Below are 7,002 nucleotides of genomic sequence, written 5' to 3' on the forward strand. Positions count from 1 at the left end.
AACAGAAAAGGAAATTGTAAAAACAGAAAGGGGCATGAGGAAAAATTGCGTAAGCTGGTTATTTTGAAAAATGATGTGACCTCGGTAGAGAAGTAGGGAGCAGATCTGCATGCCATTCAGTCAAAACTTGAAAAAGCAGAGAAAGAAATATGTATCTGGAGAGCAAAATATCAAAATCTTGAGGAATGAAAAGGAGAAACTGGTTAAAGATTTCAGAGATTAGAATAGAATATGTCAGAGAAAAGGAAAGTTTAAGAAAACTGAACGGTGAAAATCAACAACTTACTAAGTACATTGACAGGTAACAGAATTAAAAGCCTGGGGATTCACAGAGGAACTGAAATTCGAGACCTCAAAACCAAAAAATCACACACAGAAAATTAAAAGAACTAAAGACTCGAGCACAGAAGGCACTTAATCTTGTTGAAATATTTGGACTGGATTTATAGCTTTTGAAACTGAACACACATACACACTTTATTGATTTCCAATTAAATTTTACAGAAAAGGGCATGCCCGCAACTAGCAAAGACTAATCTAGGCGGGCCATGCCTCAATAGCCGAATTGCAAAAAAAGACCCCAGAAATTAACTGATAAAAGAGAAGGGAAAGAGACAGTATTGAATAACAACAAGAAAAACCGTTACATTGACCTAATTTAAAATATAAAAGGTACAGCTACTGTTTATAAAAATAGTCAGGATAGATCAGGAGAATTATTACCAGGAATTTACATTTTGTATAATCTCAGATAAATCTATATTAGAGTCTTGTGAACCTAATATTGCATTCCACACTTTTAATCCTATTCGAGAGTAGGAATTCGCTTGAACGGATAGCCTAGAAGGTTTGGTATAGAAGTTATTAGAGGCAGAAGAACGTGTACTGTAAGAATGAACATTAGATATATCTTGAAATAGATCTTGAATATTGGATGAAGCTGTTCTGTTTCGAACGTCAAACATCAAATTAGCAATAGATTCATAATAAACTAATTTTAGCGGTAAGATATGAACGTCAACAAATAAAGGAATTGCATGCTCATTATGATCAGAAAAGTAGATAAAGCGAAGAGCTCATTTCTGCAACTTTAGGAGCTTTTCAAGGTAAGATTTACAAGCCTGACCCCATGCTGTCAGACCGTATGTTAAGTAAGGAGCTATAAGAGCTTGGTATATATTTAAGAGGGTATGCGTTGGCGGAAAGTGTCGTAATTTTGCGATTGATCGTACGGTTCTGCTTACTTTAATGATTATATGGTCAATATGGTGTTTCCAAGACAAATTTTTATCAATTAAAATCCCGAGATATATGACATAACCTCTATGCTTTAGAGCCACCTTCTTGTTTTGTTTGTTATCAAATATCACGATTTTAGGTTGATAGGAAAGTTTCCTTTGGGCAGGGCAAAACATGACGAAGTTACTTTTTTTAATATTCAAGGTCAATTTGTTTGCAGTTCACCAATCATATGCTTTGTTAAGCTCTTGATTTACGCAGAGTTCCAACGATTTCAGATTTTTATCAGCAAAGGATATTTGTGTCATCCGCAAAAAGGTAAAACTAAGCTTATCTGATGATTCCTGTATGTCATTGATATATTAAAAAAAAAGCAGTGGGCCTAGAACAGAACCCTGAGGCACTCCACAGGTAGAATCTAACCTTTCAGAAATATGAGGACCCATTTTAGTTGTTTGAGTTCGCCCCTGCAAGTAGGAAGAAAACCAGATGTTTAAAACTTAAAGACCCTAACAGTACTGATAGCTTTTCTATAGACTTCTCAACTACAAATCCTCCCAATCCACAGCAAGAACATGGTAGTGTGGCATCCCCGAAATCAAAATATGGCAAAAAAAGCCTGTGCTGATTTCGACTGAATTCATCAAAAAATATATATCACAAGCGATCACGTGCGAAGACAGGAACTACGACTAAACACTTATCGTTTCATTTCTTTCACGTCTTTCGACGAGCCTTTCGACAAACCTTTCGACTTCCGTACTTGATTACTTTCTTTGGCTGGTCAAAGTCGGCATCCGCGAATGAGATGCCATTTAACATAGAGAGGTACTCTTTCGAAGGTTTCTCGCGCGACGCTATGGACTAATCACACGCTAGCTTTCTGGAGAGGCTGTCATATGCACTGGCGCATAACAGAAATAAGCACCACCCACTTTGGTTCGGAGCTTCTGGCTATGGGTGGAATAAACGCTCTCTGTTTCGTTTTAATAACAAGAACTCCGCTCACCTTTGTATCGCGCTGAGCTCAAGGAAAGAGTAAAAGATGTATTTACATTGATGATGGAACACGGCCAAGAAATTATTGCTATTTATCTCTATAAGGATTTACATATATCTCTTTTTGTTATCGTATTTTCGGTTTATTGCTGTTAAAACTAAGGGTGGTTCTTAAGTTGGAGATTGATGTTTTAAGTTTTATTACAGTCACCATCTGAGCAGCACATTTATTTTAATTTGCGGTTAGGTGGAAGAAATGATTAAAAAACAAATTGTAGAAGGAATGATAAGGAAGAAGAGGTAACGCTCGAAACGTCAGCTTTAAAACTCTTTATGGAGACCAATTTATATTAAAAAACCAATAAATAAAACCAGACTATCTTAACGACAAAAATAAGTCAAGTTTGCTTTTGTTTCATCTTATAAAAAAGTGTTGTAAATAACGTTATTTAAGAAGTGGACTTTGCCTCATAACCTCAGGCTTCAAATTTTGAAGAAGTGTTTTCCTCGCGAGAGAGCAGAAAGAAAAGTTATTATCAATGTTAAAGTGATAGTTCCTGGTGTCCAACTTTTAAACATCTCTTATTTCCTTAACTTACACAAAACAAATGCAATATGAGAAGTTTAAATGTATGCTAAGCTCAGCAAAACACTAAAGGTGATATTCTCCCGAAAGATGGACCACAGCTCAAAAGTTTTCCTATTTATCGATATACTGGTCTTCACGTATTTACTTTTATTATAGTATTTGTGGTTCATATATCCACATGGAGAAGGAACCAGAGCATTCCTCTTCGGATTCATACTATTATATTTACTGTTTGGCTGCGCAACATCGTCAAAAACTGCATAAATAGCTTAAGCAACGCTTGTTTACCCAAACCCGTTTGAAATACAACTTTTAGACTAGCTTGTCGGTGCTCAAGACATAATTCATATCTGGTAAGAGCGCGTAGCAAAAGAAAGAAGCAGTTCTTCTGTTGAGAAGACATTTGTCTCTGGTGAGCCTGTTTTTGCAGTAGTTCGTTAGTAAAACCTTTCGGCTTAAACGGAATGTAAATTCATGCTATTTAAAGAAATCGCTTTAGATGTTTGTCAAATTTTACTCACACTCTATTTAATTTATCTTATTTAAAATCAATGTTTTGAAAGAGGGTTACTGAGCTCTGGGTGAACTTTTTTTTTTGGCATCGACGGGAGTAAGCTAGAATAAGGATGTTATATGCATATTGTTCCACTTACGTCGACATTGGAAACGATAATTGTTTTGGTTTTTTTTTTTTTTATTTTTTGTTTCCTTCTTTAAGTACCCTTCGGGGAGGGTTAAATTCGTTTAGAGGGACCTTACGGTGTGAGTACCGTAACGCCGAGAAAGATGTGGTTTAATCTTAGAATTAATTTTATACTTTTAGCGAATGGCTAGATCCGTCAACCGTCTATCAAGATGGCAAATCTCAACTTCAGCATAATGCATGGAAATATTGTTCACTATCAAAATAATAGTGGAAATTATATTAATTCACCCTCGGTGTTTTGTTTCTCAGACCACGCAAATGTCGTAATTTCACATAGTTGTTTTTCAGAGGGCTAAGAAATGTACAAAGCTAAAAACACACATGCAGAGATATTGTTCTGTGAAGTAGATCTTTTGTTTGGCCACGTCATCGTTGCGGTTTCCTGAGGGTCGTTTATTCATCTCAACATGGGAGAGGATTGTTTCATATGGCTGTAGACAACTATTGACGCCCCCTAAATTTTTCGCAAACAATGAATAATGTCTTCTCTCAGTAAGTCTTAGCTACCTGGCAAATTTTTCCATTAGCCGAATCTACTGATACTTTTATCGCCATCAGGGGTCATCAAGCTGCTGAGTGAAGCAAGATGGCCCTCACTCTGCTACTGCTACTGGTTGTAAGTCCAACATTCTTAGATGCAAATTCTCAACACAGCAACGCCAAAGGAGAGGTGTCGATCCTGGGTATGATGCTGCAAGGACACATCTTAAATGATCTCGGTGATGTGTGTTTACGGGAATGTTTCCAAGATATCATATGCCAAAGTTGCAACTACGTCTTCACCGAAGACATTTGCGAGTTGAGCAACCGTTCTAAGGAAGCCAGAGAAGAGGATTTTGTACTAAAAAAGACACGAAGAGAGGTAATATCTTAATGCTAAAAGAAGAAAAGAGAAAATGAAGAATTAAGAATAATTATATTATGGAATGATAAGTGATATAATTGAACAAGAAACAATCGGTTGTATTTCAGTGCCTCTCGGGTCCGTTTCAGAACCTCCGGCTGAAACGTGTAAAGAGATTAAGACAAGTGAAGGAGGGTAAGCCGACAGTGCCAGATTCTGGGTTTACTCCATTATACCTGAAAGGTTGTATTCGCTTACTGAAATAATTTCACTTTTGAATGTAAAACGTGATTGAGTGAAAAACATTTACATAAACAATTGCTTGAAAAATAGCATTTGCATTATTTGTCCTTAAGTACTTTTCCCGTATTGTCGCCAAGGCCTTTATGCACTGAAGTGTGTAGTTTTGAATTGTGCTGTTCCAACAAATTTGAACATCCTTCCACGAAATTGTTTCGATATAACCAAGTGCGCCCAAGTGTTGAAAAATAACACCACAGATATTGGACAGGTCTCTTGTCACTTCTCCCTTTTAACCTCTTCTGTAAAGAGTATTTGGTGTTAAAGATTTTGGTATGTTTCCTTTTAGAGTTACAGGCAGCAAAAATTATCAATCGGAGTTCCATTACTGACTATTTGATTTATTTGCAGACGTTGACGAATGCAGTTCTTCCGTCCACGTCTGTGATCCAAATGCCAATGGGAAACCTTGGGCGAGTCAGATTTTTTTGTAAGGCAGACTTGGTGGTTACCTAGTGAACGCACAGGTTCGAGCCTTGTTCATGTAAGTATGATATGTTTTTGAAGTAGATTTTTTTACTTTCCGTTAGCTTTCTGCAGGAAAAGGGCAATAATTAGCTAGAGGTACTTCTTTAGAAAATCGAATTAACAAAAGATTCAAGGAGAATTTGTGGAATGGAAGGGAAGGGGGATTTTGAATTTCGTTATTTAAGAAATATTAACATTCATTTTAGAAAGAATTCTTCGATATAACCATATGCGTCCTAATTTGTTTGTGATTGGTTAACATAAAACACCAACCAGCATGACCAGGTCATCTGTCACTTATCCCTCTTAACCTTAGCTTTCAAGAATAAAATTGATTGGCAATTCGCTTCTAATGAATGGTGATAGGTCAGTCGAGTTTTCAGAGCCTTTTCAAAACAGGTCACTTCAGCAATTTTTAGCGACCTTTTGGCCTTACATATCGATGGAAAATACAAACACTAGCTATTTAACTCAAACTCTCCTTCACTTGATGACGCCTTGTTTGAGTCTGCTGGCATATTTTGTAAACTCCGTCCGTATTAAAAAAAAAAAAGGCGACATTACCACTGCACCACACGGATTGTCGTGCTTGTCGGTTTACAAATTTAACAATATAAATAAATAATGCCTCGAATACTAGCAGAACAGACAGACACGGTGAGAACACAGTTTACCCTCAATGAAGTAGCCATTTGCTTTGCAACGTACAGGTTCGCTCTTACTATTTTAAAAGGTTGTGCTTGCTACCTTCAAAAATTAATGCCCGATTTCAAGAGCAGAGGACTTTGCTCGTTCGGCTCGTGTTTTGCAAGCTGTTTTACGAAAATGAGGAATTTAAAAATGAAGCAAAAAATTCAAGTAACTATAGTTTTAAATGATGGACAACAAGTCGAGATATTCCTTTACGTTTGGTGAATTAGTTGCACTGAATACTAAGTATCGTATATCGGCCGGGCGTATCGGTGAGCTAAAAAGCCTTTAATCTTAGGACGTTCTTCTTGTACAAATCGAAAGCGAATTTAACTTTAAGAGCGTGTTGTAAAATTGGCACGGTCACTATGTTCTAATTATAGTGCAAAGTTGCGAGCAAGATCCTAACACGTTCCTTTGTTTCTACCGTGCGACGCAAGACAATGGCTGCGAAGTTAATGAGGCAAGTAACTTACACGCAGCTAACGTGTTAAAAGCTCGTTCTTTTGTTTTAACGTGCTAGTGTACCGTCTGCGTGCGTTCACCTTATTCCCTGAAATCCCATGGAGGGTCACATTTACAATGAGGCTTTTGAAAACAAAACTAAAAACATAGATTTGCCAAGATACTTTAACAAAATTTGAATCATGTTGAATGAAAGAATGCGAGAACAAAGGTGATAATATTTATTCAAAACAGAAAATATTACTGTGAATGTAGGAAATAACGAATGTAGGAAATTGGAAGCAACAGATAAAGAATAACAGATGGGAAAAAAAAACCGAAAAGAAAAATTACATTGAAGCTTTTTAAAACAAGAAAAAACAATTCTGCGGAAAAAATCTAATAGAATTTGAATTATGGTAAATGAAAAGAGTACGAGAACAAAAGTGATAACGTTTGTTCAAAACAAAAATATAACTGAGAATGTAGGAAATAATGTATGTGGGAAAGCGGAGGCAATAGAAAGAGATAGCAGATGGAAAAAGACAGGAAAAAAACACCATAACCTACTGTAAGTTTTCAGCAAAACAATATACTATGAGTTTCCCTGAGACGGAAAGTAAACATATCCCTCTTTTACCTACGCAGCGCGATTTTAATCAGCGGATTGTTATCAAATATTACTCTAGCATTTGGCCGGGTTTTGAAGACATGGACCTTTGG

General features: G+C 36.5%; 1 pseudogene; it reads right to left on the bottom strand.

Annotated features, from left to right (window-relative positions):
- LOC149052624 (uncharacterized) overlaps positions 1–3,042 on the bottom strand; it is a 45,125-nt pseudogene extending 42,083 nt beyond the window's left edge.
- Between the last annotated feature and the right edge of the window lie 3,960 nt (positions 3,043–7,002).

Source organism: Pocillopora damicornis, chromosome 1, assembly GCF_964200805.1.
Source record: "Pocillopora damicornis chromosome 1, jaPocDami1.2, whole genome shotgun sequence".
NCBI classification, from domain to species: domain Eukaryota; kingdom Metazoa; phylum Cnidaria; class Anthozoa; order Scleractinia; family Pocilloporidae; genus Pocillopora; species Pocillopora damicornis.